Genomic DNA, 24,300 nt, shown 5'->3' with positions numbered 1-24,300 from the left:
AAAACAGGATGAAGTATTATGTCAGGTCTGTTCTGGTGTTTTTGCATAAAATGCATTTGATAATAAACATTAGATTTTGAAAGTTCCTGTGCCTTTAGACACAATGTCTTGGCAAATTCTCAGCATCTTGCCTACCATCTGCATACACCCATTTGCTCCACTTAGTTAACCTATTCCTAACTCTTACTCCTCAAGGAAGTGTATCTCCACACAATTTGAGGTGGCAAATAACCTGTCTGCCCCCAAATATTACTCTAGCACCTGGCTACTGAGCCCAAAATTTCCACTATGGTTCATTTATTCTAATTTTATCTACTTACTACATCTGTTTATCCTTCCAGCTACCCACCAATCTATCAAAAAAATATTGTCTGCTCTATGCCAATCATTCTGTTGCATTCTGGAAATTCATTGATAATTAAAGCAGACGTGGCTTTTGCCTTTGAGTGTATGGCCTATTGGGTGAGACACAATAGACATGTAAAGGGACACAGAAGTGATTCACTTTAAATTGTGCTATGTGCTATGATGAATATGAATGCAATGGGTGTTATGAGAGAAGATAACAGGAAGGAATCTACATAGCATGCTCAGGTGTCAGTTCAGTTGAAACTTTTTTTTTTTTTTTTTTTTTTTTGAGACAGGGTCTTTTTCTGTTGCCCATACTGCAGTGCAGTGGTGTGATCATAACTCACTGGAGCTTTGACCTCCTGAGTTCAAGCAATCCTCCTGCCTCAGCCTCCCAAGTAACTGGGACTACATGCATGTGCCACCACACTTGGCTAATTTTTAAATGTTTGCAGAGATGGGGTCTCACTATTTTGCCTAGGCTATTCTTGAACTCCTGGCCTCAAGTGATCCTCCTGCCTTGGCCTCCCAAAGTTTTGGAATTATAGGCATGAGCCACCATGCCTGGCCTCAGTTGAAACTTACATTCTACTAGAGGGAACTCCATTTAAAGTACACATACAGCTGGGTGTGGTGTCTCATGCCTGTAACCGCAGCACTGTGAGAGGCCAAGGCAGGAGGGTCCCTTGAGCCCAGGAGTTTGTGATCAGCCTGGGCAACATACCTAGATCCCATCTCAAAAAAATTAAAAATAAAAATATAAATAAAATACACATATACCATGTAGCAGGGGTATGCACTAACTTACTAGAGTGGTCACATTCACAGAGGATAGGATTCTGAGGGCATGGGTCTCAGAATAGATCGGTGTTTTTGGTAGACTGTGGGTCAGAGAGAAGAGAAGTAGACCAACTGAATACTAAGTGTTGTTTAAAAGGTTATCTTTCCTCATTCCAACCTTAGCACCAAGAGGTAGGTAGGTGTCAACTCTATTCTAGGGATAGAGAAAGCAGTTTCTGAGAGGTTAAGCAATTTGACCAAGGTCACAAGGTTAGTTGGTGGCAAACCCTAGGAGTAGGAAAGCTAGAGTGTTATGTGTGGGGAGGAGTAGGGGGTTGGATAAAATCTAAGGCCTACCAAAAGGAAAACAGAGGCAAAAAAAAAAAAAAAAAAAAAAAAAGGATATAATGTCATTAAACAAATATGAATTAAAAGACCTGGTCCTGTCTTTAAATTGGTTACAATTCACCTGCAGAAAGATGAGGAACTCATGATAAAGGGCAGAATAGTATAAGCAATACTAATAGTCAAGTCAAAACTGTGCGTTATGACTGAGGAAGATAAACAAGAAACATGCAAGGGAGGAGTCAGGAAACTTTGAAAAGGCTACTGGGAGGAGGTTGTCAAAGCCATTGAAAATGGAGACTTCCTTTAAATACAGTGCTTGCTTCCTCCTGTTTGGATGAAGTAGTTTTAGATTTCAAGCAAGTTAGGTACAAAACAATGATTACTGAACTGTCTGGAAGGTCAACAGACACATTATGATCATTGAGTTATGAATCACTGAAGGCTGTATGGGTCCAGGCAACATCCCATCTGCGGGTGCTATTTCAGGTCGAAATACATAATATCAGTTGTTGTCCCCAGCTCCACTTCCCGTCACTAAAATGTGACAGTGATTAAACGCAAAATGCAAATATTACAGTATGTAAGTACAAATTTAAAACAATAATGGCCTCTTGTCAGACAATATGGAAAGGCAAAGTTGCATGGAATTTGTTATTATACTTGCAAATGCAGCAATATTTACAATGGGTTGACACAGAGCTACATAACCCAATACAAGGCGAGGGAAGAATTATGGAGAGCAGGAAAGCAAAATTGTGAACACGGAACACTGCCTTTAAGGAATCACAAAGGAAGGCATGAAGAGGGAGGAAAACAGTTTCAAGGTCGGTGTTCCTCAGACATTTTGGAATAGCCCCCATGCTCCTAATTTCTTTTATGAATCAAAGCAAAGGCCAAAGGATCAGTTTTTTGAAGTCTGCTTATGGCCTAACGTCCTCTGTGTCAACTCTAATTTCTTAACTGTCTTATACTTCTTAAATCTCTCATTTTTCTATGAACCATGAGATCTGCGAGGCCGGAAACCATGTCTGTCTTGTTCACCATTCTATTTCTAGCATCTAACAGTGCCTGGCATGTAATGCCTGCTCAATAAATATTTGGTATTTGAATGAATAATTGTTCTCCTGGCTGCCTTGAAAGCTCTCGTGGCTTTTCTCTCCTACTAAGAAATTGCCTCCAGGCTCTGTATCTCTCCTTACCCAATTATTTTCACTAAAACCTGCTTATTTTATATCCTATTCCCCCAGAGACTCTCTAAAGAGAGAAGATTTTAACAATAAGATTAATAGTTTCAGGCACTGCATTAATCTGGGTCCAACCAGAAAAATAGAAAACCACTGTAAGTGTTTAAAATAGAGGAAATTTAATGCCAGGAACCAGTTACACAGATGGTGGGGATACACATAAGGGCAGTCTTGCCTCCCAGATCAAGAGTATGTTGAAAGCAGTTCTCTTGATGCTTAATTCTGTTATGAGCTCATGCAATCTAAGGGTTGGAAAGAATCTTAAACTTCGTTAAGCTCCAACTCATCAGATGGCTGTTGTGCCACAGATGGCTATTGCCTACTCCAACATCTTTTCTTCTCTTTCTCCTCAGGCACAGAATGCCTATTTTTAGATGAACACATTTCTACCCAGAATCAAAGAGATTCTGTTTTTCTGACCTTCCTTGCAGCTAGCCAAGGCCATGAGACTAACTTTTAGGCAGTAATATGTAAGCAAAGGTGTCATGTGGGACTTCCAGGGAGGTTTCTGAAAAGGAGTGGACACATTTAAGAGGGGCTTCTTTTGGTTTTTCTTCCCTCCTTTTTGAGGCCTATAGTGAAGACATGTTGTGGGAACTCCATGGGCCCATGAAGTATCCTTGCGGGTAGAAGACATGGGATAAGATTATACAACAGGAAGACAGGACCCTAGGTCTGTGATGACACTAGAGAATTACCCTGTAGCTTTGGACTGCCCACTTCCAAACCACTTTCACATGAAAGAAAAATAAACTTCTATACTATTTAGCCACTGTTGTTGAGTTTTCTGATCTTTTGCTTTCTTTCTATTATATACAACTGAATCTAATCCTAACTAATCCAGTTATATCGTTTTTATTGCATCTGAGACAAACAGCCATTTAACCTTGGCTTGGATACTTCCTGTGGTGGGAAACTTACTAATTCTTTGGGTGGCCTTTGTATCTTTGAACAACCATTACTAATGAAAACTTTTCTTAACTGACTGCAAATTTATATTTGTTAAGATTTTACTTAAGGGTGTTTAAATGGTTTGGGGTCACAAAGAACCTTCAAACTATTTTTTCACGTCACATATTTGAAGATATGTCATGTTCCTCGGAGTCAGCTCATCTCCAGTTTAAATATCTCCAATTCTTTCAACTACTCCCTACAAGACATCGTTTCTTCATTTCAATAAGTTTGACCTAGCTTCATGTATTAGTTCACACAGCAAGCCCTATGGAAAAGAGCTCCAGGCTATGAGATTCAGCTATGTTGCCTGCAGCCCTATTTATTTAATTTATTCAATTGAATTAAGGAAAAGGTACTTTCTACTTGCTCTTGTGTAAATTAGCAGCCTGAAGTTTACATAATGGACCTCACTATTTTGGGTGGTCTAAAGTTGAGGTTAAAACAAACAGGATTATTTAATTCTATACTATATTATTATCAGTGTGTTCAGCAGGAGACTTAAAGTTTTAATTCATTATTAACCACATTGTACACAAACCAGCTTCTCCTTTTACACAGTAAGAGGCAACATTCCCAGAGTCATTAGCTATTGCTTAATCTTTTCAAACAAAGCTCCCTTCTTAAATGTTTCTGTGGATGTAGCCAATTCAGACTGTTGGGCTCTCATCTCCAGGGCCGTCTGCTTAGCACCTGTCGATCACTTCTAATGGCAACATATTCTTGGAGTCTACTGAGAAACGGCTTTCCATATGTGTTAGAAGAAATTTATAGTCTTTCAAAATGTGCGTCTAAGAGTTATGCTTCTCCCCCACCACCCTACTAGAAGAGTGGCAAATGCCATTGGCTCCTACCTGTCAGATTCAATAAACTAATTTTTTTGTCATCTCAGCTGACACTTCTATGGCATTTCACACAGTTGACCACCTCATTTTCAAAATTATCTATTCCTTTGGTTACCAACATGGCATCCCTACTGGTTCTTCTTCTGTATGTGGCCATTTCTCAATTTCCCATGCTGGGCCCTCTTCCTCTAATCACCACTTAATTGTTGCTGTTCTTCAGAGCCCTGACCATGGCCATCTGTGCTTCTCATTTTGCGCCTTTACCCCATACAATCCCATCTACTTCTGTATAATCAGCATAGGCTGATGACCTTCTAGTCTGTATCTCCAGCTCTGACCTCTCTCTTCTGAGCTCCAAATCAGCATTTTCAACTGACACAGGGGCGGAGCTCTTGATGATACACAGGCACCACAAACCATGAATCTTCAAAACTCATTATCTCCCCACCCACAACTCAGATACTCAAGCTAAAATCAGAGAATCAGGCACTTTCTTACCTTTCTGTAGTTATTTCTGTCAATAAACATGTCATTTAGAGATGTGAAAACTGAGGCTGAGTGCTCAAGTAGCTTGTCTATAAATCTCTCAGCTACTATAAGATGATTTTTTAAAATTTATTTTTAAATTTCCTTTTTATTTATTTTTTCCTTTTTTCTAAGCCCATACCTGACAAGGATACTACAAGACAAATTCTAACACATTTCAGTCTAACTCTGGAGCTGGAACTCTTAACTATTATGCTAAATTCCCCTTACTACGTAGTTCCATTATAGAATATTTTGTCTTCATCTTGAAAATCAGAGAGCAAGACCCTGAGGGAAGAGAACACTTAAGAGGAAAGGGTTGTTGAAACATTAGGTTAGGAGGGAGGTGAGGTACCTGAACAACTGGGAGAAGTAAAAGCTCAAAAAGTGCAGGGAACAAAAGGCAGTTGAAGGAAAAAGTGTGACGGGCCAGGGCAGGCAGGAAGGGCCAAATAGTCTCTCTTAGGGTCTTATTGAGAAACAAGTGACCTCACTAGGATTCAATCAAGATTGTAGGTAAGTGGTTTCCAGGTGGGAAAGGAAAAAACCTTTTGGTAATCCCAAACTTTGATTTCCACATAACTTGTACTGAAATCAAAAGGGCCTATTGACTGATACATGTGAATGGTAAACATGATGAATAGCTGCAAAACATAATAATTGGCATTACTTTGGAACAGAAGCAAAGGTACAATTATCATAGCCCATTCAGCCATGAAAATTATAAGCAAATTGACAGTAAAATAATTATTCTCAAAATATTTTTTCAACAGTTTTATTAAGCATCTTTCTATCGTAGTAATTTCTATTTCTTCTGCTCCAAATTCTGTCAGCCACTTTTTTTTTCTTTTCTGGCTTTACACTTAGCAACCCATTAGGAATGGAACTCATTTTCAGTACACAAAAGGCTTTGGGACAGCAAATTTCTTTAATTTTAACACTCTCTCAGTGTCCGCTGCTTGACCAAATAGATATATTCCAACAATGTTGGCTATAAGATAAATTCTATTTTGCTCTTGCTTACATTAGAACGCTGAGGATGTGTTCCCATGAGTTTCTCCCTCCTTGTACCCCACCGAGTGGAATGTTAAAAATACGGAGAAAGGTCAGTATCAAGAAGACATTTCTTAGATGGCATTGATGCCATGATTATTTGGGGGTAGGGGAAAGGTATTTTGTTTGGGTTCTTTCTTCTGTCATAGGTCCACTGTTCCTCTTACCCTTTTTCAGGAAAATAATTTATTCTAAACCTGTTATTCTAAACCTGTTTGTCTTCACTCTTCATATGGATCTAAATAGTATCTAGAAAGTATAGGTGTGATGCTGTATCTCACCACTAAGTGCTACGTTTTAATACAAGTTACTCCAGCATGAAAATTCCTTACATTATATTCTTAGCTACTTTAAAAAGTAAAGTAAATGAACTTCTTTATCAATATCTAAATTAGAACTCAGGTAACGTGAATTTGCTTAAAGCAAGGAGCAAGGTAAATTTATTTAAAACATGGGAACATTTCAGTTAAAACTCACATTTCTATCACCTCCTTCTAAATGACATTGTCAAAATGCTTTCACATGGCTTATGGTTTCATTTATAAAGTAGTTAGAAAAAAGCCCAATACTTAACCCTAAATAGCTACTGATTTGTTTTTGAGGTAACTGAGGCCATACAGCCTTTATAAATTGATTAAAAGGCAGGAATGATAATTTCTTTCATGTGTCTCAGTTTCTAAATGCCAAGTTTGTTATCCTTAGACTAGGCATATAACCTCTGGGTTGTTATATTTAAAATAATAACTTATCACTGTCCTGTTTTCTTATAGTATTATTTGAATTTATGGATTAATAATCAGAAAATTCCTTCTGGATGAATCTGGCTTTTGTTTCAAGGTGTCTAGCAGGCACACAGTGATATAACTAGCTTATGAATTCTGAATTTTTAATTCAGTATTCAGATTATATTCAGAATTCAGAAAGTAATTCCTTTCTCTGAATTACCTTGTCCTTTTCTCATGTTTTTATAAGAATTTAAGGCCTGCCAGATTGGATCATGCCAGTATTTCCTATAGTGTAAGATTCTACCTTCATCTGTGGCATTAAGAGAAATTTTGTGGCAAGATGGATATATTTGCTTTTCATGACAGCAACCTTAAAAGCTTAGGAACAATCCCTAATAATCTTTTTTGCCCATATTTAAAAATTATTCTTATTATTTTTAAATTGACAAATTAAAATTATATACATATATGGTATACAGCATAATTCAAATATGTATACATTGTGGGATGGCTAGATCAAGCTAATTAACACATGCATTACCTCATAGACTTATCATTTTTTTGTGATGAGAACACTTAGAATCTACTTTCTGAGTAATTTTCAAGTATACAATACATCGTTATTAACCACAGTCACCATGTTCTACAATAAATCTCTTGAAATTATTCTTCCTGTCTAAATAAAATTTTGTGTCCTTTGATTCCTGATAACCTTAACTACTCTCCACTCATTAAGGATCTGTCATACATAATTTTTTCTTAACATCATTGTAACCTTCTTATATTTTTCATTTGGATTACTATGTTTTTCTACATGCTGATAAACAACTGATTTGACTAAAATTTATCCACTGAATTGCCTGATTTATTGACAGAGTAAGCTGAATGTTTTGGCATTTTATAGATGTAGCCAAAGGCACATACCAAACCAGCAAATTGAATGGGAAAACGCTTATGATAGTTTGGCCTGGGGGTACTGTCAAGCTCCCCTGGCATTCCAGAAGATCCCTTTCCAGGGAAACCAAAGCGCATGGCCAAATTATCAGATCAGGTCAGCATCAAATTTCAATAGCCATGGAAAAAAATGTAGGAACGGGTGGCAGACCCGAATCAGGAGCTAAGCACCAGGTGGTATCAAACATATATGAGGATGTGACTTATCTAACGTTTTTATGACATTTGACCTTGATGGTCACTTGATTTCAAGATAAGAGTTGGGAAAACTCCTGTGGCTTGGGCCATATGCTTCCAGATGATTCAGTTACTGACAAAATCACTAATGGGGGAAGATATTTATAGAAGTGTAGAATCCCAAACTAACAAGGATTGGGCCTGCTCTAATAGTTACTGACCACATTTCACTTGCACTGTTAGATTCCTTTTTGAAAACTGTCTCTTAAAGGGATGGTTTCAGACTGTAGTCTGAAATATGAGTCTTTTCAGAAGAGGATTACTAGTGAGATGAAGGGACTCCAAGTCATGACATAAGGAACCCAGGATGTTTAATTAGGAGTAAAAAATACTTAGGGAGGGTTATCTTTTAGAGGAGGGATCAAATTTGTCCCGTGTGGCTACATATAACAAATCTAGGAACAGATTTCAGCTTGATATAAGGAAGAATTTTCTGTGACTTGGATCAGCGCTAACAAAAATGGGCAGCCTTAACAGCATTGCCTGTTATCATAGGTCTTTGGATACATTGAGGTAGGGTACACAATGGGCAGGAAGAGGGTAGAGGGGAGTTCTGAAGTGTATGAATGCTTGGGCCAAGTCAATCATTAGTAGACTACTGGATCTGTATGACCAGTTAGTGAAGATTCAAGAAAAAACGAAAACACTGATATAGATTTCCAACTTTTAATTTTTTTAACCAAGTAAAGCCTGATAAGGTTTTAGAGGGGCAATGGATAACATTTCCCTTGTCTTCCTGAGTCTGAAATTCATCAGAATTTGGGGCCAGAATGCCTGTGTTTGAATATAGACTGTCATTTACTAGCTGAGTGACCTCAGGAAAATTCTTTAAACCTTCTGTGCCTCAGTTTCTTCATTTGTAAAATGGGGATAATAATACCTACCTCAAGTATAAAGCATGTGAGTGGCATGTTGTTCATAATAAATGCCTTCAAAGTGTTAGCTATTAGCTCTTAATTGGCATACAGATACAGAAGTTAGCTGAAAGATCAAATGTCACCTTTAACACAGATACAACTGAAGTGGAGATTGTGGATTTAGATCTTCAGCCAAATGGGTGTACTAATACGTCACCCCTGATCAGTTTACCCATCCAGTCATTGACCCATGTGTACAACTATAGGTCTTCTCCATAGAAGTTGGTTTCTTTCCTGTTTGGCATAGAATGTGGGCATTTTGTGGATAAGATGATTCCAGAAAGTGAGAAACTCAGAAGGGACCAAGTCGAAGACACTCACTTTTTTCTTTGAAACTTACTAAATAAAATAATTCACTTTTCCTACCATGGTAAGGAGTAAGTGAAGAGTAGGGAAGGTAGGAGTATTTTTCTAGTGGAGCTCTCTTTCCATGTATATATGAGGCAAAAAATGAAGGTTCACCCTCTAAGGAGAACACTAGAGAAAGAAGAAAAAACAAACTATCATTTAAAACACCATCATTTCATACCCCAAAAGTAGAAAGGACATAGTCTCAGAGTGAAGCAAAGTCCTTTAATACATTTAGCTTTCTACCACATTGCCCTTATTGTTTTACAGACCTGAAAGATTTCATTAGGATTTTGCACAAGTTCCTGAAACTGGCCTTTGGGAGCCACTGAACTAGACGACTTTTCAGATCCTTCTAACCATGAGATGTTTTAATTCTATAATAGAATTTCATTTGTACCTGGACCACAGAAGAGAACCAAGGGACTGGACCTAGGTCAAGGGACAGGCAGATCCTGAAAATGTGTTTGTGAAAGGGTTGGCAGTCAGACCCAGAGCAGAGTACTTTTTCTCCTTGGAATTCTTAATCATATTTCCCAACTGTCAGTATGGAGAAAAATTTATCTAAAAAGACCAGAGGGTTGTCGTGAGGAGAACTCAATGTTGAACCTCTGTGCCCAGTCTTGAGCTTTGGGCTCTCTATTGCCAGCCTGTGCACCATAATAGTTGGAAGAAAAGACAGAAATGCCAGTTTTGGCATCTCTCTCAGTAATAACATTTCAAATGTCTTCGCTTTTTTTGTCTTAACATTTTATTACCAGCTTGTAGTTCTTCTCATCCCACGTGTGGTCCCACATTCCCCCTTGTGAACTGATGAAGCTACGTTGCAGCAAATTGAAATAGAAAACCACATATCCAGGGTGATTTATCATTAATGTGAAATTCTATCCTAACTTGAAAGTCAAGGAACAGGAATCCCAAGCTGTTCAAAATTCCTATTACAAGACAGACAATCGGATGCCCCAAACCACAACATCTTGTACTCTATTAATCGTACACTGACAGAGCCCTTTGGTTGCATTTGTATTTCCAAATAAATACAAACATATGTCACCATTTTTTATTGATTTTGGAATTTCCTAGGAAGGAAATGCTGTTAAATTATAATAAATGGTGTCAACTAAAACAAATAGTGCAAAACCCATTAAGAAGGCATTTGTTGCAGAACTTGGTTTGATTTGTTGGCGTCAGTTGAAATCATGTCAAAATCATGTCTCTGGAAACCAAATAAAAATTTGTTTGCAAATTTGTCTGCGGCAAGCATTTCTAGCACATAAAAATCCTTAAGAATCAATATGGTTTTATTCAGTATGCAAATGTATTGAAAAGCATTACGGCAAAAATTCCATTGCTGAATTACATGATAGTGTTAGTGAATTAATAAATAATAATAGATGATAAATAATATAGGGACTGAACTAGATAATACATTTATGAAGAAGTAGAGGGAGAAAAAGATTAAAGGGATAGTCTTGGGAGAAGATCAATTTTCAGATAAGCTAAAATAACATTTTATATTCAGAAAATTAATGGAGTTAAGTCCTGTAACTCACAAAGTCCAGTTGAAGTAAATTTCACTGCAGACTGTAAAAAGGAAAGGAGATGGAAATTGCCTAGTTCTGAAGTGATAACCATTGGAGTTCTAATATGAATCAGTCTGCATCTATGATTTGCATGACTGTGTTTGCCTTCCAGGTAATTGGGAATTTAATTGCTATCAGGATAAAATTTGAGTATTATTTGCAAATTATATCAATGCAATGTATCCCAATGTGCGTTCTTGAGAGTGATTGTAATTAGGCAAATGGGAGGGCTGCAGTTGGTGCTGGACTTCAGTATAGAACTTAAAAAGAGCTTATCTTCAGCATACTCCAGATTCTCTTCTGCTACTACCCTCTTGTTCCTCACCTTACAGTGGTGTTCGAACTGCATCTGACCTTTTTGTCCCTCTCTCTGTTTCCTCCTCACACTGAAACAGACCCCTACTAATCTCATTCCTGATATGTTTACAGGAGCTCGTTAATGTCTTTATCCCTTATCTCTCCCAGATACTTTCTTTCTCTTTTTGCAAAGTAAAAAAATACAAAACCCAAGCTGAATCTCAACCACCATCTACTATCACCATAGTTTTATAAAAAGAAGGGCGCTTTAATGCCTCCCAGCCCCCAGGACATCATCTCAGGAAGGACATCATCTCAGAAAAACAGACAGCTTTTAACTGAATACATTTAGCTTTTTGACAAACTCTCATTACATTGACCTTATTTTTCTAATTTTTTTTTTTAAGCCAAATTTTATCACAGCCCAGCACTATTTTGTAAACTGATGTCTGAAAACTGCTGTGATGTTGCAAAGGGAAGGGGTACTGATTTTTTGTGGTGGGGTAAAGTATAGTTATGGAACAAAGCAGGATGAAGCTAGGAGGTTCATCTTAGGATCAGACAGTAGCAACAGGCGCTGGGGTAAAGTAGAAAGAATACATGGAATATAGGCACGACAAGTAAGGCTATATGGGTGGGGAAGCATGTTGGAGAGGATTACAAGGACAAACATGGCTACTCAAGGGGAAATGACTATAGGTTCTTCCCATGGCTCTTACAACTTCCTTGACATGAATGGTTAGAATTGTAGGACTTTGTACGGTGTGGCTGGCCTTTTGCTGGCCATGTCACACTGTGCAGCCAGCTTCCTTGCTGCAGTGATTGGATATTGCAATTCCCCTTCCTCTGTAAGCACCACTGATATAAGCCCATTTTGGGTTGGCAAGACAGCATTTTTTATTGATTTGAATTTTGCAAAGTGTTCTATAAGCAAAGTCTTCTAGAATCAGGGAGAGTAAAGTTGCTGAATTATGCATATGTTATATGTACATGGTATATTTGTACGCGTGTGTGTATTCCAACTTCTAAAACAGATTATACCAGTTTCTTTTTTTTTCCGTTGCAAAAAAAAAAAAAAGACCAAAAGAGCTCAATCAAAGCTTCAATTAAGTGGTGTCAGGGTTCCAGCTTTGGGGGTCGTTAGAAGCATCCTGAGGAAAAATTCAACAGAACAATGCCCTGTTGTTACTTGTGAGTGAAATCTACAGACCATCAGAGGGAGTACTTTAGCTGCTGTGAAAGGGCTCAGAGGGAGCCAGATAATAAATGTACAACAATCCAATGTCAGAAATGATCACTATTGCAAAATGAGACTGAAAGCCTATATATATATATATATATATATATATATATATATATATATATATATAATTTTTTTTTTTTTTTTAGCAATTTATACAGATGAAGTCCCAACTCTGGCCATGGCCAATATTAGCTGGATAATTCTTTGAATCTGGCTAATGTGGAATCTTGCAAGGACAAAGAGGATTTGCTCATGAACTGGTAAGAGAGGTACTGGTCATGCATGCTTAAATGTGCTAATAGTTCTGGTCTTTAATGGTACCGACTTAATGAAGATGATGTTATGCATTTTTAATTGTTCGCCTATGATTCGACATTAGCCATGCCTTTCTAATATGAAGATTTGTTGGCCAGAACTGACATGAGCTGAAAATGGATCTTTAACTTGTCAGTTCCTCCCACATCTTCCTTGCCTTTGTTTTCCCTGGTACCTTTCAACCGAATTGATGAGCCCTATTTGCAGACCCAGATCACCCCCTAACCCTTTCTTAAATCAATGTTTAAAATGGCAGAAAATATATCAACAACCTCAGACTAATTTAACAGGGCTTGAAACACTGAGCCGGGAGTGAGCTTTGTGCGTTCATTACACCCCTGAATTGCAGTGCTCCTCGCTCCCTTTCTAGGTTACTTTTGCTCTGATCTCCTACTGTACAGTTTGTCTGGTAATTTGGCCTTGTTTCCCTCTAGGACTAAGTCCCCATGCGGAACCTTGCCTAACTCCTGCCAAACTTTTCTTCCTAGACTCTGCCCTAGCCCATTTCTTTGATACCTTATCAGCTGGCAAGATATGGACATATCATGATGATGATGCACACTGTGCTTCACTTCTGGGTTGAAACCTTTCTAGAAGTTCTTGTTACTGAGTTGGCTCTCCTCCCTCTGACTATTGTTTGAGGCTATAAACACTGCTCTAGGTATTCCCAACTGTCTTGGCTGAGATCCCGCTCTGCAAACTGTGGTCAGATTCCCTCAAAACCTATTCTAGTTAATGGGTCTTTGCTTGGTCCAACTTCCTCTCCCCTCATGCATTGTGGCTGAATCCATCTATGATTTGTCTTTGTAGTTGATGTGAGGGTTTCTGCAAAAAGCTCTATCTCCAAAGTCTCCATCTGTGATACCTGAAATTTCTTGATATTAGAGATTCAGTACTTTGACATAGGATATTGTCTATAGGTAATGTCTGTAAGAATGCATATATTCCAGGTGTCTCAGGGTATTCTAGGTTAAGCTGTGGTAATGAGTAAACCCAAATATGTAATAGCTCAATATAATAGTTTATTTCTTGCTCACATAGCAATCTTGTGTGGGTTCTCAAGTCAGCAGGGTGGTTCTCCTCCCCACAGTCATTTTGAGATTCAGGTTTTCCCCATTTTGTGGCCCCTCAATTCCCTAGGGCCTCATTGGCATCTATACACAGCTGGTGGAAGAAAAGAGCTAGACTTGAGTAAGACCCTTTTCTTAAAAGCTTTGACCTAAAGGTGGCGCCCTGTACGTATTCTCACATGCCATTGGTCAAAATTCAATCACATGCTCACATCTAATTGCAAGGGAGGCTGGGGAATGTAGTCTAGTCATTTTGCCAGGAAAAATATGGGAGAATAGATTTAGGAGGACAGCTAACAGTTGCTGCCATACCAAATAAGGATAACATGCTAACTCGTTTTCAGTCTTTAATGCCCTAACACAGTTTGGCTAATTAAATTGCTAATATCTTGGAAAACAGATGACGAAATAACAGGATATGAGCTAGGTCAGGGGAACAAAGTAGAGGAGTGTAGAGAATACATAGCCAAACATAGTTCATTGAATGGAAAGGTCAGATTTCCTTGAGGTGAAAAATTTGCAGAGATAGTGAGAGGTGACAACGTGCTAGCAGCCCTAGCTCGCTCTTGGCGCCTCCTCAGCCTCCTGTCTGCTCCGGCCGCACTTGAAGAGCCCTTCAGCCTGCCGCTGCGCTGTGGGGGCCCCTCTCTGGGGCTAGCCAAGGCTGGAACCGGCTCCCTCTGCTCACAGGGAGGTGTGGAGAGGGAGGCGCAGAAGGGAGCCGGGGCTGTGCACGGCACTTGCAGGCCAGCGCGGGTTCCCGGTGGGCACGGGCTCTACGGCTCCGCAGCCGGAGCCTGCTGGGCTTGATCAGGGAAGAGCTCCCTCTGGGCTGCCGGACTGCCCGGGCTAGGAGCTGCAAAGTCCCGCAGAGAGTGCCAGTGAGAAGTAAAGCCGGCTGAGCTTCTGGGACGGGTGGTTACTTGGAGAACTTTTCTATCTGGCTAAAGGATTGTAAATGCACCAATCAGTGCTCTGTGTCTAACTAATCTGATGGGGACTTGGAGAACTTTTGTGTCTAGCTAAGGGATTGTAAACACACCAATCAGCACTCTGTGTCTAGCTAAAGGATTGTAAACACACCAATCAGCATTCTGTGTCTAGCTAAAGGATTGTAAACACACCAATCAGCACTCTGTCAAAACAGACCAATCAGCTCTCTGTAAAATGGACCAATCAGCAGGATGTGGGTGGGGCCAGATAAGGGAATAAAAGCGGGCCACCTGAGCCAGCAGGGGCAACCTGCTCCAGTCCCTTTCCACTCTGTGGTGGCTTTGTTCTTTCCCTCTTCCCAATAAATCTTGCTGTTGCTCACTCTTCGGGACTGCACTGTTTTTATGAACTATAACACTGCGAAGGTCTGCAGCTTCACTCCTGAAGCCAGCAAGACAACGAACCCACCAGGAGGGACGAACAACTCTGGATGGGAAGAACGAACAACTCTGGATGTGCCACCTTTATGAACTATAACACTCACTGTGAAGGTCTGCAGCTTCACTCCTGAGGGCCAGTGAGACCACGAACCCACTGGAACGAATGAACAACTCCAGACGTGCCACCTTTAAAAGCTGTAACACTCACCGCGAAGCTGTGCAGCTTCACTCCTGAAGTCAGCGAGACCATGAACCCACCAGAAGGAAGAAACTCCAGACACATCTGAACATCTGAAGGAACAAACTCCGGACACACCATCTTTTTATTTTTTTTTATTTTTATTTTTTATTATACTTTAAGTTCTAGGGTACATGTGCATAACGTGCAGGTTTGTTACATATGTATATTTGTGCCATGTTGGTGTGCTGCACCCATCAACTCGTCAGCACCCATCAATTCATCATTTATATCATGTATAACTCCCCAATGCAATCCCTCCCCCCTCCCCCCTCCCCATGATAGGCCCCAGTGTGTGATGTTCCCCTTCCCGAGTCCAAGTGATCTCATTGTTCAGTTCCCACCTATGAGTGAGAACATGCGGTGTTTGGTTTTCTCTTCTTGTGATAGTTTGCTAAGAATGATGGTTTCCAGCTGCATCCATGTCCCTACAAAGGACGCAAACTCATTCTTTTTTATGGCTGCATAGTATTCCATGGTGTATATGTGCCACATTTTCTTAATCCAGTCTGTCACAGATGGACATTTGGGTTGATTCCAAGTCTTTGCTATTGTGAATAGTGCCGCAATAAACATACGTGTGCATGTGTCTTTGTAGTAGAATAATTTATAATCCTTTGGGTATATACCCAGTAGTGGGATGGCTGGGTCATATGGTACATCTAGTTCTAGATCCTTGAGGAATTGCCATACTGTTTTCCATAATGGTTGAACTAGTTTACAATCCCACCAACACTGTAAACGTGTTCCTATTTCTCCACATCCTCTCCAACACCTGTTGTTTCCTGATTTTTTAATGATTGCCGTTCTAACTGGTGTGAGATGGTATCTCATTGTGGTTTTGATTTGCATTTCTCTGATGGCGAGTGATGATGAGCATTTTTTCATGTGTCTGTTGGCTGTAAGAATGTCTTCTTTTGAGAAATGTCTGTTCATATCCTTTCCCCACTTTTTGATGGGGTTGTTTGTTTTTTTCTTGTATATTTGTTTGAGTTCTTTGTAGATTCTGGATATTAGCCCTTTGTCAGATGAGTAGATTGCAAAAATTTTCTCCCATTCTGTAGGTTGCCTGTTCACTCTGATGGTAGTTTCTTTTGCTGTGCAGAAGCTCTTTAGTTTAATGAGATCCCATTTGTCAATTTTGGCTTTTGCTGCCGTTGCTTTTGGTGTTTTAGACATGAAGTCCTTGCCCATGCCTATGTCCTGAATGGTACTACCTAGATTTTCTTCTAGGGTTTTTATGGTATTAGGTCTAACATTTAAGTCTCTAATCCATCTTGAATTAATCTTCGTATAAGGAGTAAGGAAAGGATCCAGTTTCAGCTTTCTACTTATGGCTAGCCAATTTTCCCAACACCATTTATTAAATAGGGAATCCTTTCCCCATTTCTTGTTTCTCTCAGGTTTGTCAAAGATCAGATGGCTGTAGATGTGTGGTATTATTTCTGAGGACTCTGTTCTGTTCCATTGGTCTATATCTCTGTTTTGGTACCAGTACCATGCTGTTTTCGTTACTGTAGCCTTGTAGTATAGTTTGAAGTCAGGTAGCGTGACGCCTCCAGCTTTGTCCTTTTGACTTAGGATTGTCTTGGCAATGCGGGCTCTGTTTTGGTTCCATATGAACTTTAAAGCAGTTTTTTCCAATTCTGTGAAGAAACTCATTGGTAGCTTGATGGGGATGGCATTGAATCTATAAATAACCTTGGGCAGTATGGCCATTTTCACGATATTGATTCTTCCTATCCATGAGCATGGTATGTTTTTCCATTTCTTTGTGTCCTCTTTGATTTCACTGAGCAGTGGTTTGTAGTTCTCCTTGAAGAGGTCCTTTACATCCCTTGGAAGTTGGATTCCTAGGTATTTTATTCTCTTTGAAGCAATTGTGAATGGAAGTTCATTCCTGATTTGGCTCTCTGCTTGTCTGTTACTGGTGTATAAGAATGCTTGTGATTTTTGCACATTAATTTTGTATCCTGAGACTTTGCTGAAGTTGCTTATCAGCTTAAGGAGATTTTGGGCTGAGACGATGGGGTTTTCTAAATATACAATCATGTCATCTGCAAAGAGGGACAATTTGACTTCTTCTTTTCCTAACTGAATAGGCTTTATTTCTTTCTCTTGCCTGATTGCCCTAGCCAGAACTTCCAACACTATGTTGAATAGGAGTGGTGAGAGAGGGCATCCCTGTCTTGTGCCAGTTCTCAAAGGGAATTTTTCCAGTTTTTGCCCATTCAGTATGATATTAGCTGTGGGTTTGTCATAAAGAGCTCTTATTATTTTGAGGTACGTTGATCAATACCGAATTTATTGAGCGTTTTTAGCATGAAAGGCTGTTGAATTTTGTCAAAAGCCTTTTCTGCATCTATTGAGATAATCATGTGGTTCTTGACTTTGGTTCTGTTTATATGCTGGATTATGTTTATTGATTTGCGAATGTTGAACCAGCCTTGCATCCCAGGGATGAAGCCCACTTGATCATGGTGGATAAGTTTTTTGATGTGCTGCTGAATCCGGTTTGCCAGTATTTTATTGAGGATTTTTGCATCGATGTTCATCAGGGATATTGGTCTAAAATTCTCTTTTTTTGTTGTGTCTCTGCCAGGCTTTGGTATCAGGATGATGTTGGCCTCATAAAATGAGTTAGGGAGGATTCCCTCTTTTTCTATTGATTGGAATAGTTTCAGAAGGAATGGTACTAGCTCCTCCTTGTACCTCTGGTAGAATTCAGCTGTGAATCCATCTGGTCCTGGACTTTTTTTGGTGGGTAGGCTATCAATTGTTGCCTCAATTTCAGAGCCTGCTATTGGTCTATTCAGGGATTCAACTTCTTCCTGGTTTAGTCTTGGGAGAGTGTAAGTGTCCAGGAAATTATCCATTTCTTCTAGATTTTCTAGTTGATTTGCATAGAGGTGTTTATAGTATTCTCTGATGGTAGTTTGTATTTCTGTGGGGTCCATGGTGATATCCCCTTTATCATTTTTTATTGCACCTATTTGATTCCTCTCTCTTTTGTTCTTTATTAGTCTTGCTAGCGGTCTGTCAATTTTGTTGATCTTTTCAAAAAACCAACTCCTGGATTCATTGATTTTTTGGAGGGTTTTTTGTGTCTCTATCTCCTTCAGTTCTGCTCTGATCTTAGTTATTTCTTGCCTTCTGCTAGCTTTTGAATGTGTTTGCTCTTGCCTCTCTAGTTCTTTTAATTGTGATGTTAGAGTGCCAATTTTAGATCTTTACTGCTTTCTCTTATGGGCATTTAGTGCTATAAATTTCCCTCTACACACTGCTTTAAATGTGTCCCAGAGATTCTGGTATGTTGTATCTTTGTTCTCATTGGTTTCAAAGAACATCTTTATTTCTGCCTTCATTTCATTATGTACCCAGTAGTCATTCAGGAGCAGGTTGTTCAGTTTCCATGTAGTTGAGCGGTTTTGATTGAGTTTCTTAGTCCTGAGTTCTAGTTTGATTGCACCGTGGTCTGAGAGACAGTTCGTTATAATTTCTGTTCTTTTACATTTGCTGAGGAGTGCTTTACTTCCAATTATGTGGTCAATTTTGGAATAAGTGCGATGTGGTGCTGAGAAGAATGTATATTCTGTTCATTTGGGGTGGAGAGTTCTATAGATGTCTATTAGGTCTGCTTGGTGCAGAGATGAGTTCAATTCCTGGATATCCTTGTTAACTTTCTGTCTCGTTGATCTGTCTAATGTTGACAGTGGAGTGTTGAAGTCTCCCATTATTATTGTATGGGAGTCTAAGTCTCTTTGTAAGTCTCTAAGGACTTGCTTTATGAATCTGGGTGCTCCTGTATTGGGTCTATATATATTTAGGATAGTTAGCTCTTCCTGTTGAATTGATCCCTTTACCATTATGTAATGGCCTTCTTTGTCTCTTTTGATCTTTGATGGTTTAAAGTCTGCTTTATCGGAGACTAGGATTGCAACCCCTGCTTTTTTTTGTTCTCCATTTGCTTGGTAGATCTTCCTCCATCCCTTTATTTTGAGCCTATGTATGTCTCTGCATGTGAGATGGGTCTCCTGAATACAGCAGACTGATGGGTCTTGACTCTTTATCCAGTTTGCCAGTCTGTGTCTTTTAATTGGAGCATTTAGTCCATTTACATTTAAGGTTAATATTGTTATGTGTGAACTTGATCCTGCCATTATGATATTAACTGGTTATTTTGCTTGGTAGTTGATGCAGTTTCTTCCTAGCCTCGATGGTCTTTACATTTTGGCATGTTTTTGCAATGGCTGGTACCAGTTGTTCCTTTCCATGTTTAGGGCTTCCTTCAGGGTCTCTTTTACGGCAGGCCTGGTGGTGACAAAATCTCTAAGCATTTGATTATCTGTAAAGGATTTTATTTCTCCTTCACTTATGAAACTTAGTTTGGCTGGATATGAAATTCTGGGTTGAAAATTCTTTTCTTTAAGAACGTTGAATATTGGCCCCCACTCTCTTCTGGCTTGTAGAGTTTCTGCTGAGAGATCTGCTGTTAGTCTGATGGGCTTCCCTTTGTGGGTAACCCGACCTTTCTCTCTGACTGCCCTTAAGATTTTTTCCTTCATTTCAACTTTGCTGAATCTGGCAATTATGTGTCTTGGAGTTGCTCTTCTGGAGGAGTATCTTTGTGGCGTTCTCTGTATTTCCTGAATTTGAATGTTGTCCTGCCCTACTAGGTTGGGGAAGTTCTCCTGGATGATATCCTGAAGAGTGTTTTCCAACTTGGTTCCATTTTCCCCCTCACTTTCAGGCACCCCAATGAGACGTAGATTTGGTCTTTTTACATAATCCCATACTTCTTGCAGGCTTTGTTCATTTCTTTTTCTTCTTTTTTCTTTTGGTTTCTCTTCTCGCTTCATTTCATTCATTTGATCCTCAATCGCTGATACTCTTTCTTCCAGTTGATCGAGTCGGTTACTGAAGCTTGTGCATTTGTCACGTATTTCTCGTGTCATGGTTTTCATCTCTGTCATTTCATTTATGACCTTCTCTGCATTAATTAGTCTAGCTGTCAATTCTTCCACTCTTTTTTCAAGATTTTTAGTTTCTTTGCGCTGGGTATGTAATTCCTCCTGTAGCTCTGAGAAGTTTGATGGACTGAAGCCTTCTTCTCTCATCTCGTCAAAGTCATTCTCTGACCAGCTTTGATCCGTTGCTGGCGATGGGCTGCGCTCCTTTGCAGGGGGAGATGCGCTCTTATTTTTTGAATTTCCAGCTTTTCTGCCCTGCTTTTTCCCCATCTTTGTGGTTTTATCTGTCTCTGGTCTTTGATGATGGTGACGTACTCATGGGGTTTTGGTATGGGTGTCCTTCCTGTTTGATAGTTTTCCTTCTGACAGTCAGGACCCTCAGCTATAGGTCTGTTGGAGATTGCTTGAGGTCCACTCCAGACCCTGTTTGCCTGGGTACCGGCAGCAGAGGTTGCAGAAGATAGAATATTGCTGAACAGCGAGTGTACCTGTCTGATTCTTCCTTTGGAAGCTTCCTCTCAGGGGTGTACTCCACCCTGTGAGGTGTGGGGTGTCAGACTGCCCCTAGTGGGGGATGTCTCCCAGTTAGGCTACTCAGGGGTCAGGGACCCACTTGAGCAGGCCGTCTGTCCATTCTCAGATCTCAACCTCCGTGTTGGGAGATCTACTGCTCTCTTCAAAGCTGTCAGACAGAGTCGTTCGCGTCTGCTCAGGCCTCTGTTGCTTTCCCTGTTGTTTTTTTAGCTGAGCTCTGCCCCCAGAGGTGGAGTCTATAGAGACAGGCAGGTTTCCTTGAGCTGCTGTGAGCTCCACCCAGTTCGAGTTTCCCAGCGGCTTTGTTTACCTACTTAAGCCTCAGCAATGGCGGGCGCCCCTCCCCCAGCCTCGCTGCTGCCTTGCGGTTAGATCGTCGCAGACTGCTGTGTTAACAATGAGGGAGGCTCCGTGGGCGTGGGACCCTCCCGGACCGTGAGGGATATATTCTTCTGGTGTGCCCGTTTGCTTAGAGCGTGGTATTGGGGTGGGAGTTACCCGATGTTCCAGGTGTTGTGTGTCTCAGTTCCCCTGGCTAGGAAAAGGGATACCCTTCCCCCTTGTGCTTCCCAGGTGAGGCGATGCCTCGCTCTGCTTCAGCTCTCGCTGGTCAGGCTGCAGCAACTGACCAGCACCGATTGTCTGGCACTCCCTAGTGAGATGACCCCAGTACCTCAGTTGAAGATGCAGAAATCACCTGTCTTCTGTGTCACTCGTGCTGGGAGTTGGAGACCGGAGCTGTTCCTATTCGGCCATCTTGCTCCGCCCCCCTCACACCATCTTTAAGAACTGTGTAACACTCACCACGAGCGTCTGTGGCTTTATTCTCAAAGTCAGCGAGACCAAGAACCCACCAATTCTGGACACAATAGGACTCTTAGAAAGTCAGGGGTCAGGCTGGGCATAGTGGCTCATGCCTGTAATCCCAGCATTTTTGGAGGCCGAGGCTGGTGGATCACCTGAGCCCAAGAGTTTGGGACCAACCTTGGTGACATGGTGAAACCGCATCTCTACTAAAAATACAAAAATCAGTCAGGCATGGTGGCACCTGCTTGTAGTCCCAGCTACTATAGGGGCTAAGGTGGGAGGATTGTTTGAGCCTGGGAGGTGGAGGCTGCAGTGAGCCATGATTGTACCACTGCACTCCAGCCTGGATGACAGAGCGAGACTCTGTTGGAAGAGAGAGAGAGAGAGAGGGAGAGAGAGAGAGAGAGAGAGAGAGAGAGAGACAGAGAGACAGAGAGAAAGAGAGAAAAAGAAAAAAGAAAAGAAAAGAAAAGAAAGAAAGAAGAAGGAAAGAAAGAAAGAGAGAGAAAGGAAGGAAGGAAGGAAGAAGGAAAGAGAAAGAAAGAAAGAAAGAAAGAAAGAAAGAAAGAAAGAAAGAAAGAAAGAAAGAAGAAAGAAAGAAAGAAAGAAAGAAAGAAAGAAAGAAAGAAAGAAAGAAAGAAAGAAAGAAAGAAAGATCGGTCAATATGAGGGTACTGAGAACAGGAGAGACAAGGGGATGGAAACAAAGTAAAGATGAAAAGGATGCCTCAGTTTGTTTCAGGTTAGCCCTGCTTCTACACCCAAAATGCTTCCCTGGTGAGGATCTTCAAAATGTGAATAACCCAGCGTTGTATTTAGCTCTGTGTCATCTGTCTTCGTGAAAGAGAGGGAGCCAAATACTCCCAGAGCCTAGGTTCTTAGTGTATTCTACCAGGTTCCTGATCTCACAAGATTTTTCAACTTAGTACAAAACCAGAAGAATTAAAATCCCATCAATTTCACCATTCTTTGGTCTTTGCTTAGGTCACAATGAAAGGATAGTTTTCTTACAGCTATTCGTTTGGTGTCAGGCTACCCACTGGGAGCCTTTTTATATATGAGGCAAAATCTCTTCATATAGGAATGGGTTCTGTTTCCTGTTAGACATGCCACTTTACACAAACAAGGACTGACCCCTAGTTCATTTATGTCCTCTTTTCCTCCACAGCCCTACAGACTGTGAGAGATTGACCTATACTGGTGACCGACCAACACATCCTTAGCTAGCTGGGTCAGAGCACGAGTTGGTTCAGAAGGGGACAGGGAGGTGAATGGGAAGCTGGAGGTTGCCAAGCAATGAACCTCAGATGTTATCTGCAGAGCTGTTAACGAGGCTGAATCTGATTTGTGTTTAGCCTGTAAGCACTTTGCAAAGGTAGATGGGAGGCAAAGGTCTGGAGATGCAGAGGCATAGAAACCATGGATTTTGCTTTTTAGCTTGTGTCCTGGATATGTTCACTGGGCAGCAAAAAAGAATCATTGAAGGTGGAGAGTCACGGGCAGTCAATCCATTCTGGATGAATAGATTTCTAAGGGTCTAAGGGCCTCATTAGTATAGACAGTTATCCATGTAATGTGATGTGAGGCATGCTCCAAAATATCATTTTCTGGCAGTGCCTGAAGTCCCACCATTAAAGATCACCCTTTGAAAACCTTTCAAAGCAATTATAATAAACTAAGTTTATTTAATAAGAAATTATGTAGCACTTACTATACACTAGACACTATTCTAAAGGCTTTATAGATATTAACACACTTATTCCTTGTAACAACCCTATGAGGAAGGTACTATGTTTAGTATCCTCATTTTACAGATGAGGGGAGAGAGAGAGAGAGAGACCCAAGAACACACAGCTAGTGAATGGCAGAGCCAATATTACAAACCCAGGCAGACTGGCTCCAGAGTCTGTACTTTTAACCATTATTCTACACTGCCTTTTTATATCATAGTATGTTACCTTGATTTGGGGGAAGTGTAACCCATTCTAGCAGAAATTTATTAACCTAACCATACTATTACTCCTTCCACCTAGTAAAGAGCAGCAAGACTCTGAATGGTTTGCAGGGAAGAGGCATAAGGGGTCCTGATGAGACTACTGGGGGAAGGAGGGTATCAGGATGAGGGTATTGCTAAAGCGCTAGATCCCCCAGCACTTAGTCTCCCTAAACATACATCACTCAAGGAAAAGTGCTTTTATCTCTATCTTCTACTTTGTATGAATTGGAGACAGGGTCTCACTCTGTTGCCCAGGCTGGAGTGCAGTAGCATGATCATAGACCACTGCAGCCTCAACCTCCCAGGCCCAACTGATCCTCCTACCTCAGCTGCTCAAGTAGCTGGGACCACAGGGACACGCCATCATGCTCAAATATTTTTTTTTTTTTTTTTTTTGTAGAGACAGGGTCTCCCTATGTTCCCCAGGCTGGTCTTGAACTCCTGGGTTCAAGTGATCCTCCTGCCTCGGTCTCCCAAAGTGCTGGGATTACAGGCATAAGCCACTATGCCTCGCGTCATTTCTTTTCTAAAAGACTGTATTTAGTATGCTCAGAGGTGGTATAGGCTGAACATGACACTAGGTAGACTCCCATCTACTC

Source organism: Rhinopithecus roxellana, chromosome 7, assembly GCF_007565055.1.
Source record: "Rhinopithecus roxellana isolate Shanxi Qingling chromosome 7, ASM756505v1, whole genome shotgun sequence".
Lineage (NCBI taxonomy): Eukaryota > Metazoa > Chordata > Mammalia > Primates > Cercopithecidae > Rhinopithecus > Rhinopithecus roxellana.
The sequence above is the reverse complement of the archived record's forward strand: the minus strand, read 5'-3'. Positions refer to the sequence as shown.